This window comes from Pseudophryne corroboree, unplaced genomic scaffold, assembly GCF_028390025.1.
Source record: "Pseudophryne corroboree isolate aPseCor3 unplaced genomic scaffold, aPseCor3.hap2 scaffold_2758, whole genome shotgun sequence".
In the NCBI taxonomy this organism is placed as follows: Eukaryota; Metazoa; Chordata; class Amphibia; order Anura; family Myobatrachidae; genus Pseudophryne; species Pseudophryne corroboree.
The window spans coordinates 18,580-37,294 of record NW_026969420.1 but is presented as its reverse complement, the minus strand read 5'-3'; the positions used below and the strand labels follow the sequence as shown (position 1 = coordinate 37,294).

The 18,715-nt window shown below is 35.4% G+C and overlaps 1 non-coding gene and 1 pseudogene across 1 annotated transcript; one reads left to right on the top strand and one right to left on the bottom strand.

The window, feature by feature from the left end:
- Positions 1-275: 275 nt before the first annotated feature.
- LOC135013748 (U1 spliceosomal RNA) lies at positions 276-454 on the top strand (annotated as a pseudogene).
- Positions 455-3,706: 3,252 nt separating this feature from the next.
- Positions 3,707-3,867, bottom strand: LOC135013747 (U1 spliceosomal RNA). Its single transcript, XR_010212382.1, has one exon. It is a non-coding gene; the product is annotated as a U1 spliceosomal RNA (small nuclear RNA).
- Positions 3,868-18,715: the final 14,848 nt, after the last annotated feature.

Genomic DNA, 18,715 nt, shown 5'->3' with positions numbered 1-18,715 from the left:
TTTGACCCACTGCTTGGATGACATCGCCATATGCAAATCCATCTGCTGCAGGCCTTCCCCCAGGAATGCTTGCACTAGTTGTTGCATTTGGTTTGTTGTTTGGGGGTGCTTCAGTATTAGGCAGCCTTCTGCCCTCCCATGTTCATCTGAAAATATGTGTTCTCCCTGCAGTTGTTGTCCCCAGATGAGAGTTCCCTTGTGCTGCCTCAGTTGAATCTCCTTTACTTGACAGAGATGTGCCTGAGCAGCGGCCCTCCCCAGCCCTATCCCAAATCATACTTATTTTGCATAGGAGATACCATGGTCATGAAGACTGTTCTCCCAGGGTGCGGTTCATTCATTGCATTCTGGGTATGCTGACCCCTGTGATTTCCCCAAATGTGGGAAACTCGACTGCATTATTTAATGCGAACTAGGGGTCATCCAAGCACCGCAAAAGGCCGCCATGCCCTGCATACCCCTTTTCTCTTTTCATAAGCAGACGAGGTTTGAAGCCAACTTTGACCCACTGCTTGGATGACATCACTTGCTGCCTTTCCAATGAAGCAAGTTTAATTTAATAATAGGTGAAAAACCATCCCTACAAAGGTGTTAATCAGATACTTGGCTTTGTGGACACTTTTCAGAGCACAAATTTGTTAGCATAAAAATAAAGCCAGAAAATGAAGAGCTGTTTAATCACTCAATTGGATTTTTCTGCCAGCATATTTCTTTTTCTCTGCAACCCACTGCTAAATTGTGCTTCGTGGCTGTTTTTTTTATAAAATCACTTAATCAAATCTAACTCTGATTACATCAGAGAAGGCCAGGTACCCTACACCATAAGAGGTGGTTTGAAATTTTTACTTGTCTACTTAAAGATCACCAAAATCTGATAACGAGGTCAATTACGTCCCTAGGTGGGATTGAACCACCAACCTTTTGGTTAACAACTGAACACGCTAACTGTTTGCGCCTCAGAGACACTTTGCAAAAGTACATACTGACAAAGGTTAATAAGCATTCATCTAGAACGTTTCCTAGAAAAACTTTAAAAAGTCAATAATCTGGAGAGTTTTTGTAAGATGTTCCTTCCATCAACCAATGAAGAAACACATTGGTACTTTCCCATGATGAGTGAGTGCTTCAGGATCTCTTGCACTTACATGTGCAGCAAAGGACTACAATGGAAGCATGCTGGGCCTATAACCCAGAGGTAGGCAGATTGCAACTGTCCTCTGCTATATGCATTTTTTTTGTTAATTAAAGTAATCCAAAACTGGGATTGATATTTTGGCTCTTTTATTTTTACTTAAAGTACAATAACTTTTACTGTTTTAATTTGTTTTAATAGTATATTGACAGTATTGTTTTCTTTCAAAAATCCACTTAATTTTCTTTACCCTATTATTAAAATGGTAATTGACAAAAACAAACTACATTGTCACCAGAAGAGCAATACAAAATGTACAAGTGATATATTAAAATCATCTTTTCAGCTTGAATTTCAATGATGCATTGAGGTAACGATTTTGTGAGAAACATCTTCACCCTTAAATAAAGATTTTCTTAATTCCCTACCTGTGTGCTAATTAGATATCACCTTGTTTTCACATTAAACAGACTTTCACATGAGAAAGCAGCAAGGATGCAGTGGCGTTAATGTTTCCTGGTGTCAACCTGTATTATTTCAGTAGACATTGAAATGAGGATGCATCTTGCTGCCTTTCCAATGAAGCAAGTTTAATTTAGTAATAGGTTAAAAACCATCCCTACAAAGGTGTTAATCAGAGACTTGGCTTTGTGGACACTTTTCAGAGAACAAATTTGTTAGCATAAAAATAAAGCCAGAAAATGAAGAGCTGTTTAATCACTCAATTGGATTTTTCTGCCAGCATTTTTCTTTTTCTCTGCAACCCACTGCTAAATTGTGCTTCCTAGCTGTTTTTTTTATAAAATCACTTAATCAAATCTAACTCTGATTACATCAGAGAAGGCCAGGTACCCTACACCATAAGTGGGGGTTTGAAATTTTGACTTGTCTACTTAAAGATCACCGAAATCTGATAACAAGGTCAATTACGTCCCTGGGTGGGATTGAACCACCAACCTTTTGGTTAATAGCCTTATACACTAACTGATTGCGCCACAGCGACACTTTTCAAAAGTACATACTGACAAAGGCTAATAAGCATTCATCTAGAACGTTTCCTAGAAACATTTTAAAAAGTCAATAATGTGGAGAGTTTTTGTAAGATGTTTCTTCCATCAACCAATGAAGAAACACATTGGTACTTTCCTATGATGAGTGAGTGCTTCAGGATCTCTTGCACTTACATGTGCAGCAGAGTACTGTAATGGAAGCATGCTGGGTCCATAACCCAGAGGTAGGCAGATTGAAACTATCCTCTGCTATATGCATTGTTTTTATTAATTAAAGTAATCCAAAACTGGGATTGATATTTTTGCTCTTTTATTTTTACTTAAAGTACAATAACTTTTACCATTTTAATTTGTTTTAATAGTATATTGACAGTATTGTTTTCTTTCAAAAATCCAATTAATTTTCTTTACCCGATTATTAAAATGGTAATTGACAAAAACAATCTACATTGTCACCAGAAGAGCAGTACAAAATGTACAAGTGATATATTAAAATCATCTTTCCAGCTTGAATTTCAATGATGCCTTGGTGCAACAATTTTGTGAGAAACATCTTCACCCATAAAGAAAGATTTTCTTAATTCCTTACCTGTGTGCTGATTAGATATCACCTTGTTTTCACATTAAACAGACTTCCCCATGAGGAAGCAGCAAGGATGCAGTGACGTTTATGTTTCCTGGTGTCAACCTGTATTATTTCAGTAGACATTGAAATGAGGATGCATCTTGCTGCCTTTCCAATGAAGCAAGTTTAATTCAGTAATAGGTGAAAAACCATTCCTACAAAGGTGTTAATCAGAGACTTGGCTTTGTGGACACTTTTCAGAGAGCAAATTTGTTAGCATAAACATAAAATCAGAAAATGAAGAGCTGTTTAATCACTCAATTGGACTTTTCTGCCAGCATAATTTTTTTTCTCTGCAACCCACTGCTAAATTGTGCTTCCTAGCTGTTTTTTATAAAATCACTTAATCAAATCTAATTCTGATTACATCAGAGAAGGCCGGGTACCCTACACCATAAGAGGGGGTTTGAAATTTTGACTTGTCTACTTAAAGATCACCAAAATCTGATAACAAGGTCTATTACGTCCCTGGGTGGGATTGAATCACCAACCTTTAGGTTAATAGCCATACACACTAACTGATTGCGCCACAGCGACACTTTGCAAAAGTACATACTGACGAAGGCTAATAAGCATTCATCTAGAACGTTTCCTAGAAAAACTTTAAAAAGTCAATAATCTGGAGAATTTTTGTAAGAAACACATTGGTACATTCCCATGATGAGTGAGTGCTTCAGGATCTCTTGCACTTACATGGGCTATTAACCAAAAGGTTCCCACCCAGTGATGTAATTGACCTTGTGATCAGATTTTGGTGATCTTTAAGTAGACAAGTCAAAATTTCAAACCCCCTCTTATGGTGTAGGGTACCTGGCCTTCTCTGACGTAATCAGAGTTAGATTTAATTAAGGTGCACAAGGGAATAGAAGGGAGCGGTTTAAGAAAAGAGAAGTGGAAACAGACAGCAAACTAGGCTGGAGAGAGACCTGAGACAAAGAGATCTGATATACGAGAGCCGACCAGGGGAAACACAAATTATGCAGTCAAGTTTCCCACATTTGGGGAAATCGCAGGAGCAGCACACCCAGAGTGCAATGGGTGAGCCTTTCCCTGGGAGAAGCACCTTCCTGATCATAGTATCTCACCTGGCAGGTAAGTAGGAGTTGGGCTAGTGCTGGGGAGGGTCGCTGCTCGGGTACCCCCCTGTCAAGTGAAGGAGATCCAACTGAGGCAGCACAAGGGAACTCTCGAAAGAAGAACAAGGCTAGAGGAAGATCTGAGACAAATAAATCTGACTTTTACCAGAGCTGACCAGAGGAAAGCACAAACACAGTACCCCACTACCACCAGGAAACATTAACGCCACTGCATCCTTGCTGCTTTCTCATGTGGAAGTCTATTTAATGTGAAAACAAGGTGATATCTAATTAGCACACAGAAAATAAAATTAAGTGAATTTTTGAAAGAAAACAATACTGTCAATATACTATTAAAACAAATTAAAATGGTAAAAGTTATTGTACTTTAAGTAAAAATAAAAGAGCAAAAATATCAATCCCAGTTTTGGATTACTTTAATTAACAAAAAAAATGCATATAGCAGAGGATAGTTTCAATCTTTCTACCTCTGGGTTATGGGCCCAGCATGCTTCCATTGCAGTACTCTGCTGCACATGTAAGTGCAAGAGATCCTGAAGCACTCACTCATCATGGGAAAGTACCAATGTGTTTCTTCATTGGTTGATGGCAGAAACATCTTACAAAAACACTCCAGATTATTGACTTTTTAAAGTTTTTCTAGGAAACGTTCTAGATGATTGTTTATTAGCCTTTGTCAGTATGTAATTTTGCAAAGTGTCGCTGTGGCGCAATCAGTTAGTGTGTATGGCTATTAACCAAAAGGTTGGTGGTTCAATCCCACCCAGGGATGTAATTGACTTTGTTATCAGATTTTGGTGATCTTTAAGTAGACAAGTCAAAATTTCAAACCCCCTGTTATGGTGTTAGGTATTTAGACTTCTCTGATGTAATCAGAGTTAGATTTGATTCAGTGATTTTATAAAAACAGCTAGGAAGCACAATTTAGCAGTGGGTTGCAGAGAAAAAGAAATATGCTGGCAAAAAAATCCAATTGAGTGATTAAACAGCTCTTGGATGGTTTTTCACCTATTACTAAATTAAACTTGCTTCATTGGAAAGGCAGCAAGATGCATCCTCATTTCAATATCTACTGAAATAATACAGGTTGACACCAGGAAACATTAACGCCACTGCATCCTTGCTGCTTTCTCATGTGGAAGTCTGTTTAATGTGAAAACAAGGTGATATCTAATTAGCACACAGGTAAGGAATTAAGAAAATCTTTATTAAAGGGTGAAGATGTTTCTCACAAAATCGTTGCCCCAATGCATCATTGAAATTCAAGCTGGAAAGATGATTTTAATATATCACTTGTACATTTTGTATTGCTCTTCTGGTGACAATGTAGTTTGTTTTTGTCAATTACCATTTTAATAATCGGGTAAAGAAAATTAATTGGATTTTTGAAAGAAAACAATACTGTCAATATACTATTAAAACAAATTAAAATGGTAAAAGTTATTGTACTTTAAGTAAAAATAAAAGAGCAAAAATATCAATCCCAGTTTTGGATTACTTTAATTAACAAAAAAAAATGCATATAGCAGAGGATAGTTTCAATCTGCCTACCTCTGGGTTATGGACCCAGCATGCTTCCATTACAGTACTCTGCTGCACATGTAAGTGCAAGAGGTCCTGAAGCACTCACTTATCATGGGAAAGTTCCAATGTGTTTCTTCATTGGTTGATGGAAGAAACATCTTACAAAAACTCTCCACTTTATTGACTTTTTAAAATGTTTCTAGGAAACGTTCTAGATGAATGCTTATTAGCATTTGTCAGTATGTACTTTTGCAAAGTGTCGCTGTGGCGCAATCAGTCTGTGTGTATGGTTATTAACCAAAAGGTTGGTGGTTCAATCCCACCCAGGGACGTAATTGACCTTGTTATCAGATTTTGGTGATCTTTAAGTAGACAAGTCAAAATTTCAAACCCCCTGTTATGGTGTAGGGTACCTGGCCTTCTCTGATGTAATCAGAGTTAGATTTGATTCAGTGATTTTATAAAAACAGCTAGGAAGCACAATTTAGCAGTGAGTTGCAGAGAAAAAGAAATATGCTGGCAAAAAAATCCAATTGAGTGATTAAACAGCTCTTCATTTTCTGGCTTTATTTTTATGCTAACAAATTTGTTCTCTGAAAAGTGTCCACAAAGCCAAGTCTCTGATTAACACCTTTGTAGGGATGGTTTTTCACCTATTACTAAATTAAACTTGCTTCATTGGAAAGGCAGCAAGATGCATCCTCATTTCAATGTCTACTGAAATAATACAGGTTGACACCAGGAAACATTAACGCCACTGCATCCTTGCTGCTTTCGCATGTGGAAGTCTGTTTAATGTGAAAACAAGGTGATATCTAATTAGCACACAGGTAAGGAATTAAGAAAATCTTTATTTAAGGGTGAAGATGTTTCTCACAAAATCGTTGCCCCAATGCATCATTGAAATTCAAGCTGGAAAGATGATTTTAATATATCACTTGTACATTTTGTATTGCTCTTCTGGTGACAATGTAGTTTGTTTTTGTCAATTACCATTATAAAAATAGGGTAAAGAAAATTAAGTGGATTTTTGAAAGAAAACAATACTGTCAATATACTATTAAAACAAATTAAAATGGTAAAAGTTATTGTACTTTAAAGTAAAAATAAAAGAGCAAAAATATCAATCCCAGTTTTGGATTACTTTAATTAACAATAAAAAATGCATATAGCAGAGGATAGTTTCAATCTGCCTACCTCTGGGTTATGGGCCCAGCATGTTTCCAATGCAGTACTCTGCTGCACATATAAGTGCAAGAGATCCTGAAGCACTCACTCATCATGGGAAAGTACCAATGTGTTTCTTCGTTGGTTGATGGAAGAAACATCTTACAAAAACTCTCCAGATTATTGACTTTTTAAAGTTTTTCTAGGAAACGTTCTAGATGAATGCTTATTAGCCTTTGTCAGTATGTAAGTTTGCAAAGTGTCTCTGTGGCGCAATCGGTTAGTGTGTTTGGTTATTAATCAAAGGGTTGGTGGTTCAATCCCACCCAGGGATGTAATTGACCTTGTTATCAGATTTTGGTGATCTTTAAGTAGACTAGTCAAAATTTCAAACCCCCTCTTATGGTGTAGGGTACCTGGCCTTCTCTGATGTAATCAGAGTTAGATTTGATTAAGTGATTTTATAAAAAAACAGCTAGGAAGCACAATTTAGCAGTGGGTTGCAGAGAAAAAGAAATATGCTGGCAGAAAAATCCAATTGAGTGATTAAACTGCTCTTCATTTTCTGGCTTTATTTTTATGCTAACTAATTTGTTCTCTGAAAAGTGTCCACAAAGCCAAGTGTCTGATTAACATCTTTGTAGGGATGGTTTTTCACCTATTACTAAATTAAACTTGCTTCATTGGAAAGGCAGCAAGATGCATCCTCATTTCAATATCTACGGAAATAATACAGGTTGACACCAGGAAACATTAACGCCACTGCATCTTTGCTGTTTTCTCATGTGGAAGTCTGTTTAATGTGAAAACAAGGTGATATCTAATTAGCACACAGGTAAGGAATTAAGAAAATCTTTATTTAAGGGTGAAGATGTTTCTCACAAAATCGTTGCCCCAATGCATCATTGAAATTCAAGCTGGAAAGATGATTTTAATATATCACTTGTACATTTTGTATTGCTCTTCTGGTGACAATGTAGTTTGTTTTTGTCAATTACCATTTTAATAATCGGGTAAAGAAAATTAATTGGATTTTTGAAAGAAAACAATACTGTCAATATACTATTAAAACAAATTAAAATGGTAAAAGTTATTGTACTTTAAGTAAAAATAAAAGAGCACAAATATCAATCCCAGTTTTGGATTACTTTAATTAACAAAAAAAATGCATATAGCAGAGGATAGTTTCAATCTGCCTACCTCTGGGTTATGGACCCAGCATGCTTCCATTACAGTACTCTGCTGCACATGTAAGTGCAAGAGATCCTGAAGCACTCACTCATCATGGGAAAGTACCAATGTGTTTCTTCATTGGTTGATGGAAGAAACATCTTACAAAAACTCTCCAGATTATTGACTATTTAAAGTTTTTATAGGAAACGTTCTAGATGAATGCTTATTAGCCTTTGTCAGTAAGTACTTTTGCAAAGTGTCGCTGTGGCTCAATCAGTTAGTGTGTATGGCTATTAACCAAAAGGTTGGTGGTTCAACCCCACCCAGGGACATAATTGACCTTGTTATCAGATTTTGTTGATCTTTAAGTAGACAAGTCAAAATTTCGAAAACCCCTGTTATGGTGTAGGGTACCTGGCCTTCTCTGATGTAATCAGAGTTAGATTTGATTCAGTGATTTTATAAAAACAGCTAGGAAGCACAATTTAGCAGTGGGTTGCAGAGAAAAAGAAATATGCTGGCAAAAAAATCCAATTGAGTGATTAAACAGCTCTTCATTTTCTGGCTTTATTTTTATGCTAACAAATTTGTTCTCTGAAAAGTGTCCACAAAGCCAAGTATCTGATTAACATCTTTGTATTGATGGTTTTTCACCTATTACTAAATTAAACTTGCTTCATTGGAAAGGCAGCAAGATGCATCCTCATTTCAATATCTACTGAAATAATACAGGTTGACACCAGGAAACATTAACGCCACTGCATCCTTGCTGCTTTCTCATGTGGAAGTCTGTTTAATGTGAAAACAAGGTGATATCTAATTAGCACACAGGTAAGGAATTAAGAAAATCTTTATTTAAGGGTGAAGATTTTTCTCACAAAATCGTTGCCCCAATGCATCATTGAAATTCAAGCTGGAAAGATGATTTTAATATATCACTTGTACATTTTGTATTGCTCTTCTGGTGACAATGTAGTTTGCTTTTGTCAATTACCATTTTAATAATCGGGTAAAGAAAATTAATTGGATTTTTGAAAGAAAACAATACTGTCAATATACTATTAAAACAAATTAAAATGGTAAAAGTTATTGTACTTTAAGTAAAAATAAAAGAGCAAAAATATCAATCCCAGTTTTGGATTACTTTAATTAACAAAAAAAATGCATATAGCAGAGGATAGTTTCAATCTGCCTACCTCTGGGTTATGGACCCAGCATGCTTCCATTACAGTACTCTGCTGCACATGTAAGTGCAAGAGATCCTGAAGCACTCACTCATCATGGGAAAGTACCAATGTGTTTCTTCATTGGTTGATGGAAGAAACATCTTACAAAAACTCTCCACATTATTGACTTTTTAAAATGTTTCTAGAAATCGTTCTAGATGAATGCGTATTAGTCTTTGTCAGTAAGTACTTTTGCAAAGTGTCGCTGTGGCGCAATCAGTTAGTGTGTGAGGCTATTAACCAAAAGGTTGGTGGTTCAATCCCACCCAGGGACTTAATTGACCTTGTTATCAGATTTTGGTGATCTTTAAGTAGACAAGTCAAAATTTCAAACCCCCTGTTATGGTGTAGGGTACCTGGCCTTCTCTGATGTAATCAGAGTTAGATTTGATTTAGTGATTTTATAAAAACAGCTAGGAAGCACAATTTAGCAGTGAGTTGCAGAGAAAAAGAAATATGCTGGCAAAAAAATCCAATTGAGTGATTAAACAGCTCTTCATTTTCTGGCTTTATTTTTATGCTAACAAATTTGTTCTCTGAAAAGTGTCCACAAAGCCAAGTCTCTGATTAACATCTTTGTAGGGATGGTTTTTCACCTATTACTAAATTAAACTTGCTTCATTGGAAAGGCAGCAAGATGCATCCTCATTTCAATGTCTACTGAAATAATACAGGTTGACACCAGGAAACATTAACGCCACTGCATCCTTGCTGCTTTCGCATGTGGAAGTCTGTTTAATGTGAAAACAAGGTGATATCTAATTAGCACACAGGTAAGGAATTAAGAAAATCTTTATTTAAGGGTGAAGGTGTTTCTCACAAAATCGTTGCCCCAATGCATCATTGAAATTCAAGCTGGAAAGATGATTTTAATATATCACTTGTACATTTTGTATTGCTCTTCTGGTGACAATGTAGTTTGTTTTTGTCAATTACCATTATAATAATAGGGTAAAGAAAATTAAGTGGATTTTTGAAAGAAAACAATACTGTCAATATACTATTAAAACAAATTAAAATGGTAAAAGTTATTGTACTTTAAGTAAAAATAAAAGAGCAAAAATATCAATCCCAGTTTTGGATTACTTTAATTAACAATAAAAAATGCATATAGCAGAGGATAGTTTCAATCTGCCTACCTCTGGGTTATGGGCCCAGCATGTTTCCAATGCAGTACTCTGCTGAACATGTAAGTGCAAGAGATCCTGAAGCACTCACTCATCATGGGAAAGTACCAATGTGTTTCTTCGTTGGTTGATGGAAGAAACATCTTACAAAAACTCTCCAGATTATTGACTTTTTAAAGTTTTTCTAGGAAACGTTCTAGATGAATGCTTATTAGCCTTTGTCAGTATGTAAGTTTGCAAAGTGTCTCTGTGGCGCAATCGGTTAGTGTGTTTGGTTATTAATCAAAGGGTTGGTGGTTCAATACCACCCAGGGATGTAATTGACCTTGTTATCAGATTTTGGTGATCTTTAAGTAGACAAGTCAAAATTTCAAACCCCCTCTTATGGTGTAGGGTACCTGGCCTTCTCTGATGTAATCAGAGTTAGATTTGATTAAGTGATTTTATAAAAAAACAGCTAGGAAGCACAATTTAGCAGTGGGTTGCAGAGAAAAAGAAATATGCTGGCAGAAAAATCCAATTGAGTGATTAAACAGCTCTTCATTTTCTGGCTTTATTTTTATGCTAACTAATTTGTTCTCTGAAAAGTGTCCACAAAGCCAAGTGTCTGATTAACATCTTTGTAGGGATGGTTTTTAACCTATTACTAAATTAAACTTGCTTCATTGGAAAGGCAGCAAGATGCATCCTCATTTCAATATCTACGGAAATAATACAGGTTGACACCAGGAAACATTAACGCCACTGCATCTTTGCTGTTTTCTCATGTGGAAGTCTGTTTAATGTGAAAACAAGGTGATATCTAATTAGCACACAGGTAAGGAATTAAGAAAATCTTTATTTAAGGGTGAAGATGTTTCTCACAAAATCGTTGCCCCAATGCATCATTGAAATACAAGCTGGAAAGATGATTTTAATATATCACTTGTACATTTTGTATTGCTCTTCTGGTGACAATGTAGTTTGTTTTTGTCAATTACCATTATAATAATAGGGTAAAGAAAATTAAGTGGATTTTTGAAAGAAAACAATACTGTCAATATACTATTAAAACAAATTAAAATGGTAAAAGTTATTGTACTTTAAGTAAAAATAAAAGAGCAAAAATATCAATCCCAGTTTTGGATTACTTTAATTAACAATAAAAAATGCATATAGCAGAGGATAGTTTCATTCTGCCTACCTCTGGGTTATGGGCCCAGCATGTTTCCAATGCAGTACTCTGCTGCACATGTAAGTGCAAGAGATCCTGAAGCACTCACTCATCATGGGAAAGTACCAATGTGTTTCTTCGTTGGTTGATGGAAGAAACATCTTACAAAAACTCTCCAGATTATTGACTTTTTAAAGTTTTTCTAGGAAACATTCTAGATGAATGCTTATTAGCCTTTGTCAGTAAGTACTTTTGCAAAGTGTCGCTGTGGCGCAATCAGTTAGTGTGTACGGCTATTAACCAAAAGGTTGGTGGTTCAATCCCACCCAGGGACGTAATTGACCTTGTTATCAGATTTTGTTGATCTTTAAGTAGACAAGTCAAAATTTCGAAAACCCCTGTTATGGTGTAGGGTACCTGGCCTTCTCTGATGTAATCAGAGTTAGATTTGATTCAGTGATTTTATAAAAACAGCTAGGAAGCACAATTTAGCAGTGGGTTGCAGAGAAAAAGAAATATGCTGGCAAAAAAATCCAATTGAGTGATTAAACAGCTCTTCATTTTCTGGCTTTATTTTTATGCTAACAAATTTGTTCTCTGAAAAGTGTCCACAAAGCCAAGTATCTAATTAACATCTTTGTAGGGATGGTTTTTCACCTATTACTAAATTAAACTTGCTTCATTGGAAAGGCAGCAAGATGCATCCTCATTTCAATATCTACTGAAATAATACAGGTTGACACCAGGAAACATTAACGCCACTGCATCCTTGCTGCTTTCTCATGTGGAAGTCTGTTTAATGTGAAAACAAGGTGATATCTAATTAGCACACAGGTAAGGAATTAAGAAAATCTTTATTTAAGGGTGAAGATGTTTCTCACAAAATCGTTGCCCCAATGCATCATTGAAATTCAAGCTGGAAAGATGATTTTAATATATCACTTGTACATTTTGTATTGCTCTTCTGGTGACAATGTAGTTTGCTTTTGTCAATTACCATTTTAATAATCGGGTAAAGAAAATTAATTGGATTTTTGAAAGAAAACAATACTGTCAATATACTATTAAAACAAATTAAAATGGTAAAAGTTAATGTACTTTAAGTAAAAATAAAAGAGCAAAAATATCAATCCCAGTTTTGGATTACTTTAATTAACAAAAAAAAATGCATATAGCAGAGGATAGTTTCAATCTGCCTACCTCTGGGTTATGAACCCAGCATGCTTCCATTACAGTACTCTGCTGCACATGTAAGTGCAAGAGATCCTGAAGCACTCACTCATCATGGGAAAGTACCAATGTGTTTCTTCATTGGTTGATGGAAGAAACATCTTACAAAAACTCTCCACATTATTGACTTTTTAAAATGTTTCTAGGAATCGTTCTAGATGAATGCTTATTAGCCTTTGTCAGTAAGTACTTTTGCAAAGTGTCACTGTGGCGCAATCAGTTAGTGTGTAAGGCTATTAACCAAAAGGTTGGTGGTTCAATCCCACCCAGGGACTTAATTGACCTTGTTATCAGATTTTGGTGATCTTTAAGTAGACAAGTCAAAATTTCAAACCCCCTGTTATGGTGTAGGGTACCTGGCCTTCTCTGATGTAGTTAGATTTGATTCAGTGATTTTATAAAAACAGCTAGGAAGCACAATTTAGCAGTGGGTTGCAGAGAAAAAGAAATATGCTGGCAGAAAAATCCAATTGAGTGATTAAACAGCTCTTCATTTTCTGGCTTTATTTTTATGCTAACTAATTTGTTCTCTGAAAAGTGTCCACAAAGCCAAGTATCTGATTAACATATTTGTAGGGATGGTTTTTCATCTATTACTAAATTAAACTTGCTTCATTGGAAAGGCAGCAAGATGCATCCTCATTTCAATATCTACTGAAATAGTACAGGTTGACACCAGGAAACATTAACGCCACTGCATCCTTGCTGCTTTCTCATGTGGAAGTCTGTTTAATGTGAAAACAAGGTGATATCTAATTAGCACACAGGTAAGGAATTAAGAAAATCTTTATTTAAGGGTGAAGATGTTTCTCACATAATCGTTGCCCCAATGCATCATTGAAATTCAAGCTGGAAAGATGATTTTAATGTATCACTTGTACATTTTGTATTGCTCTTCTGGTGACAATGTAGTTTGTTTTTGTCAATTACCATTTTAATAATCGGGTAAAGAAAATTAATTGGATTTTTTAAAGAAAACAATACTGTCAATATACTATTAAAACAAATTAAAATGGTAAAAGTTATTGTACTTTAAGTAAAAATAAAAGCTAAAATATCAATCCCAGTTTTGGATTACTTTTATGAACAAAAAAAAATGCATATAGCAAAGGATAGTTTCAATCTGCCTACCTCTGGGTTATGGGCCCAGCATGCTTCCATTGCAGTACTCTGCTGCACATGTAAGTGCAAGAGATCCTGAAGCACTCACTCATCATGCGAAAGTACCAATGTGTTTCTTCGTTGGTTGCTGGAAGAAACATCTTACAAAAACTCTCCAGATTATTGACTTTTTAAAGTTTTTTTAGGAAACGTTCTAGATGAATGCTTATTAGTCTTTGTCAGTATGTACTTTTTGCAAAGTGTCTCTGTGGCGCAATTGGTTAGTGTGTTCAGCTATTAATCAAAAAGTTGGTGGTTCAATCCCACCCAGGGACATAATTGACCTTGTGATCAGATTTTGGTGATATTTAAGTAGACAAGTCAAAATTGCAAACCCCCTCTTATGGTGTAGGGTACCTGGCCTTCTCTGATGTAATCAGAGTTAGATTTGATTAAGTGATTTTATAAAAAAAACAGCTAGGAAGCACAATTTAGCAGTGGGTTGCAGAGAAAAAGAAAAATGCTGGCAGAAAAATCCAATTGAGTGATTAAACAGCTCTTCATTTTCTGGCTTTATTTTTATGATAACAAATTTGTTCTCTGAAAAGTGTCCACAAAGCCAAGTATCTGATTAACATTTTTGTAGGGATGGTTTTTCACCTATTACTAAATTAAACTTGCTTCATTGGAAAGGCAGCAAGATGCATCCTCATTTCAATATCTACGGAAATAATACAGGTTGACACCAGGAAACATTAACGCCACTGCATCTTTGCTGTTTTCTCATGTGGAAGTCTGTTTAATGTGAAAACAAGGTGATATCTAATTAGCACACAGGTAAGGAATTAAGAAAATCTTTATTTAAGGGTGAAGATGTTTCTCACAAAATCGTTGCCCCAATGCATCATTGAAATTCAAGCTGGAAAGATGATTTTAATATATCACTTGTACATTTTGTATTGCTCTTCTGGTGACAATGTAGTTTGTTTTTGTCAATTACCATTTTAAAAATCGGGTAAAGAAAATTAATTGGATTTTTGAAAGAAAACAATACTGTCAATATACTATTAAAACAAATTAAAATGGTAAAAGTTATTGTACTTTAAGTAAAAATAAAAGCTAAAATATCAATCCCAGTTTTGGATTACTTTAATGAACAAAAAAAAAATGCATATAGCAAAGGATAGTTTCAATCTGCCTACCTCTGGGTTATGGGCCCAGCATGCTTCCAGTGCAGTACTCTGCTGCACATGTAAGTGCAAGAGATCCTGAAGCACTCACTCATCATGCGAAAGTACCAATGTGTTTCTTCATTGGTTGCTGGAAGAAACATCTTACAAAAACTCTCCAGATTATTGACTTTTTAAAGTTTTTCTAGGAAACGTTCTAGATGAATGCTTATTAGTCTTTGTCAGTATGTACTTTTTGCAAAGTGTCTCTGTGGCGCAATCGGTTAGTGTGTTCAGCTATTAATCAGAAGGTTGGTGGTTCAATCCCACCCAGGGACGTAATTGACCTTGTGATCAGATTTTGGTAATATTTAAGTAGACAAGTCAAAATTGCAAAACCCCTCTTATGGTGTAGGGTACCTGGCCTTCTCTGATGTAATCAGAGTTAGATTTGATTAAGTGATTTTATAAAAAAAACAGCTAGGAAGCACAATTTAGCAGTGGGTTGCAGAGAAAAAGAAAAATGCTGGCAGAAAAATCCAATTGAGTGATTAAACAGCTCTTCATTTTCTGGCTTTATTTTTATGATAACAAATTTGTTCTCTGAAAAGTGTCCACAAAGCCAAGTATCTGATTAACATCTTTGTAGGGATGGTTTTTCACCTATTACTAAATTAAACTTGCTTCATTGGAAAGGCAGCAAGATGCATCCTCATTTCAATATCTACGGAAATAATACAGGTTGACACCAGGAAACATTAACGCCACTGCATCTTTGCTGTTTTCTCATGTGGAAGTCTGTTTAATGTGAAAACAAAGTGATATCTAATTAGCACACAGGTAAGGAATTAAGAAAATCTTTATTTAAGGGTGAAGATGTTTCTCACAAAATCGTTGCCCCAATGCATCATTGAAATTCAAGCTGGAAAGATGATTTTAATATATCACTTGTACATTTTGTATTGCTCTTCTGGTGACAATGTAGTTTGTTTTTGTCAATTACCATTTTAATAATCGGGTAAAGAAAAGTAATTGGATTTTTGAAAGAAAACAATACTGTCAATATACTATTAAAACAAATTAAAATGGTAAAAGTTATTGTACTTTAAGTAAAAATAAAAGAGCAAAAATATCAATCCCAGTTTTGGATTACTTTAATTAACAAAAAAAAATGCATATAGCAGAGGATAGTTTCAATCTGCCTACCTCTGGGTTATGGACCCAGCATGCTTTCATAACAGTACTCTGCTGCACATGTAAGTGCAAGAGATCCTGAAGCACTCACTCATCATGGGAAAGTACCAATGTGTTTCTTCATTGGTTGATGGAAGAAACATCTTACAAAAACTCTCCACATTATTGACTTTTTAAAATGTTTCTAGGAATCGTTCTAGATGAATGCTTATTAGCCTTTGTCAGTAAGTACTTTTGCAAAGTGTCGCTGTGGCGCAATCAGTTATTGTGTAAGGCTATTAACCAAAAGGTTGGTGGTTCAATCCCACCCAGGGACATAATTGACCTTGTTATCAGATTTTGGTGATCTTTAAGCAGACAAGTCAAAATTTCAAACCCCCTGTTATGGTGTAGGGTACCTGGCCTTCTCTGATGTAATCAGAGTTAGATTTGATTCAGTGATTTTATAAAAACAGCTAGGAAGCACAATTTAGCAGTGGGTTGCAGAGAAAAAGAAATATGCTGGCAGAAAAATCCAATTGAGTGATTAAACAGCTCTTCATTTTCTGGCTTTATTTTTATGCTAACTAATTTGTTCTCTGAAAAGTGTCCACAAAGCCAAGTATCTGATTAACATATTTGTAGGGATGGTTTTTCACCTATTACTAAATTAAACTTGCTTCATTGGAAAGGCAGCAAGATGCATCCTCATTTCAATATCTACTGAAATAATACAGGTTGACACCAGGAAACATTAACGCCACTGCATCCTTGCTGCTTTCTCATGTGGAAGTCTGTTTAATGTGAAAACAAGGTGATATCTAATTAGCACACAGGTAAGGAATTAAGAAAATCTTTATTTAAGGGTGAAGATGTTTCTCACAAAATCATTGCCCCAATGCATCATTGAAATTCAAGCTGGAAAGATGATTTTAATATATCACTTGTACATTTTGTATTGCTCTTCTGGTGACAATGTAGTTTGTTTTTGTCAATTACCATTTTAATAATAGGGTAAAGAAAATTAAGTGGATTTTTGAAAGAAAACAATACTGTCAATATACTATTAAAACAAATTAAAATGGTAAAAGTTATTGTACTTTAAGTAAAAATAAAAGCTAAAATATCAATCCCAGTTTTGGATTACTTTAATGAACAAAAAAAAAATGCATATAGCAAAGGATAGTTTCAATCTGCCTACCTCTGGGTTATGGGCCCAGCATGCTTCCATTGCAGTACTCTGCTGCACATGTAAGTGCAAGAGATCCTGAAGCACTCACTCATCATGCGAAAGTACCAATGTGTTTCTTCATTGGTTGCTGGAAGAAACATCTTACAAAAACTCTCCAGATTATTGACTTTTTAAAGTTTTTCTAGGAAACGTTCTAGATGAAAGCTTATTAGTCTTTGTCAGTATATTCTTTTTGCAAAGTGTCTCTGTGGCGCAATCGGTTAGTGTGTTCAGCTATTAATCAAAAGGTTGGTGGTTCAATCCCACCCAGGGACGTAATTGACCTTGTGATCAGATTTTGGTGATATTTAAGTAGACAAGTCAAAATTGCAAACCCCCTCTTATAGTGTAGGGTACCTGGCCTTCTCTGATGTAATCAGAGTTAGATTTGATTAAGTGATTTTATAAAAAAACAGCTAGGAAGCACAATTTAGCAGTGGGTTGCAGAGAAAAAGAAAAATGCTGGCAGAAAAATACAATTGAGTGATTAAACAGCTCTTCATTTTCTGGCTTTATTTTTATGCTAACAAATTTGTTCTCTGAAAAGTGTCCACAAAGCCAAGTATCTGATTAACATCTTTGTAGGGATGGTTTTTCACCTATTACTAAATTAAACTTGCTTCATTGGAAAGGCAGCAAGATGCATCCTCATTTCAATATCTACTGAAATAATACAGGTTGACACCAGGAAACATTAACGCCACTGCATCCTTGCTGCTTTCTCATGTGGAAGTCTGTTTAATGTGAAAACAAGGTGATATCTAATTAGCACACAGGTAAGGAATTAAGAAAATCTTTATTTAAGGGTGAAGATGTTTCTCACAAAATCGTTGCCCCAATGCATCATTGAAATTCAAGCTGGAAAGATGATTTTAATATATCACTTGTACATTTTGTATTGCTCTTCTGGTGACAATGTAGTTTGTTTTTGTCAATTACCATTTTAATAATAGGGTAAAGAAAATTAAGTGGATTTTTGAAAGAAAACAATACTGTCAATATACTATTAAAACAAATTAAAATGGTAAAAGTTATTGTACTTTAAGTAAAAATAAAAGAGCAAAAATATCAATCCCAGTTTTGGATTACTTTAATTAACAAAAAAAAATGCATATAGCAGAGGATAGTTTCAATCTGCCTACCTCTGGGTTATGGGCCCAGCATGCTTCCATTGCAGTACTCTGCTGCACATGTAAGTGCAAGAGATCCTGAAGCACTCACTCATCATGGGAAAGTACCAATGCGTTTCTTCATTGGTTGATGGAAGAAACATCTTACAAAATCTCTCCAGATTATTGATTTTTTAAAGTTTTCTAGGAATTGTTCTAGATGAATGCTTATTAGCCTTTGTCAGTATGTACGTTTGCAAAGTGTCTCTGTGGTGCAATCGGTTAGTGTGTTTGGTTATTAACCAAAGGGTTGGTGGTTCAATCCCACCCAGGGATGTTATTGACCTTGTCATCAGATTTTGGTGATCTTTAAGTAGACAAGTCAAAATTTCAAACCCCGTCTTATGGTGTAGGGTACCTGGCCTACTCTGATGTAATCAGAGTTAGATTTGATTAAGTGATTTTATC